Below are 2,303 nucleotides of genomic sequence, written 5' to 3'. Positions count from 1 at the left end.
AAGTTGAAAGATGGTCAGCTTATATCACAGGAAACTGTCCTTTTATTTTATTTTAATTATTTATTTATTTTGCTTTTTTGGGTCACACCCGGCAATGCACAGGGGTTCCTCCTGGCTCTGCAATCAGGAATTACCCCTGGCGGTGCTCAGGGGACCCTATGGGATGCTGGGAACCGAACCCGGGTCAGCCGCGTGCAAGGCAAATGCCCTACCCGCTGTGCTATCACTCCAGCCCCTATTTTTTTTAAATATGGAAAACTTCATGGATTTACATGTCATCCTTGCGCAGGGGCCATGCTAATCTTCTCTGTATCGTTCCAATTTTAGTATATGTGCTGCCGAAGAGAGCACAGGAAACCATCTTGTCTGTGTGCTTATATAGGAGGAACGAAAAGCCTGTTTCTAGAAAGGGCATGTCTGTAGACCAGTGGGTCCAAACGTGAAGAAATTCTATCGCAAGTTGGTCTTCTGGGGATATTCAGACATATCTGCAAATCCAAACAATATTTCTGATGAAGGGTTCAGCTTAAAAATGATCTTCCTTGGAATACGCCGGAACTCCCTACCTCCACAGAGTACAGCAGCGGCTTCACAGCCCGTGGAACTCACTTTTAATCTGTTTGCCAGATGCACCTCTGCTTCCCATTCTAAAAATACTCAGGGTACTAACAGAAAATAAATGGACTGTATTCCCACTCTCCCTTCTCCCTGCCTTCCTGCACCGGAAATCCAAGCCTACCTCAGTGCAACCTCGTTAGGCCCCTGCAGTAGGCCCCAGGAGGGACCTGTGAAGAGCTTCAGCCTTGCGGAGCCTGAGGTCTTCCCTTTAATCGCAACATTACCAGCACGTAGGGAGGCCCAGATGAAGCCAGTGTTCCCACCGTTATGTGGAGGAGGAACCGTTTGCCCTGGGCGAGTGGGCAGGTGGTGACCAGCACAATTCCACTTCCTCTGATAATATTCAGGGCTCCCCTTGGCAAGGCTGTGGGTTGGTCAGACTCAGTATCATGCAGAGCAAATGCCTTAGTCCCTGGAACATCTCTCTGGTTCCAGCGTTGATATCTTAAGCATCATTTTTAGGCCAAAAGGAACCCCAAAACATGGTCTCTTTTAGAAACAGAAATTTGACTAAAATCCCATTTAGATAATTTTACGATCTTTGTGCATTGGCCACACGGCAGAGCCTGGCAAGCTCCCCGTGACGTATTCGATATGCCAAACACAGTAACAAGAAATCTCATGATGGAGACATTACTGGGCCCGCTGGAGGAAATCGATGAACAACGGGAGGACCGTGTTTGTGCGTTGGTAATTGCACCCATGGATAAAGCAGGATGCGTGATAAATTGCAGCAAATAAAAACTCAAGCTTATACATTTATAGCATGCTAAAAATCCATTCGCAGATCTTTAATTGAGACGTTCTGGAATTCTAGCTTGACTTACTTACCATCCTCAGGGAAATTGCCGTCCAGAACGCTCCAAGAACTCACAACTCGTCCTTGAGGCTTCCTTGTGCTGCCCTCTTCTGGAATCTGATGGCGTGGCAGAAGTCCGGGTTAGGGAATATTGTCTGTCTTCTCTTCCTAGATACTCTGCCCCGACCCCAGCTCCTGGGAGTGCTCAGAGGGTCAGTGTGCCAGGGATGGGACTCAGGACCTCATGTTCTAGGCCCGTGTTCTTATACTTGAGCTATTTCCACGGCTTACAGATCCCTCATTTCTCAATTTTCTCCCCTCTGTTTGGTAATGTCTTCATAAATTCACAAAAACACGAAGGCCTTGGCGCGCATTCTGAGTGATTCATTCATTTTCAAGAAGAGAAACGGGTTTTGGAGTATGGGAATATACCACTCCCAATGTGCCCAGGGCTGACTTCTGGGGTTGCTCAGGGATCTCCTGGTGGTGCTACGGGGGTGTGCGGCAGTGCCAGGGATTGATCGATCGGGCCTGTCGTGTGCGGGCAAATGTCCCACCCACTTTACTCTCTTTCTGGCCTCTTTTGTCACATCTTGTCCTCGTGGCATTTTCCGTCCACTGAAAGTAAGAAGTTGCTTTTGCATTTCTCATATTGTTATCTCAAAATTGTAAATAAATTCTACCATCCTTCACTTCCCACTTCATATCCTATCTTAGATTTTTTTTTAAGCACAGTTCCATGATCAGAGATATGCATCCTGTTTTCCCATATTTCACAATTCAGAAGGAAATTGGGCTGGAGCGATAGCACAGCGGTAGGGCGTTTGCCTTGCATGCAGCCAACATGGCCGACCCGAGTTTGATTCCTCCGCCCCTCTGGGAGAGC

At 47.5% G+C, this 2,303-nt stretch overlaps 1 non-coding gene across 1 annotated transcript; it reads right to left on the bottom strand.

Annotated features, from left to right (window-relative positions):
• Positions 1 to 244: 244 nt before the first annotated feature.
• Positions 245 to 351, bottom strand: LOC130026236 (U6 spliceosomal RNA). Its single transcript, XR_008792847.1, has one exon. It is a non-coding gene; the product is annotated as a U6 spliceosomal RNA (small nuclear RNA).
• Between the last annotated feature and the right edge of the window lie 1,952 nt (positions 352 to 2,303).

This window comes from Sorex fumeus, unplaced genomic scaffold (assembly GCF_029834395.1).
Source record: "Sorex fumeus unplaced genomic scaffold, SorFum_2.1 ptg000033l, whole genome shotgun sequence".
Classification (NCBI taxonomy): Eukaryota; Metazoa; Chordata; class Mammalia; order Eulipotyphla; family Soricidae; genus Sorex; species Sorex fumeus.
The sequence above is the reverse complement of the archived record's forward strand: the minus strand, read 5'-3'. Positions and strand labels throughout refer to the sequence as shown.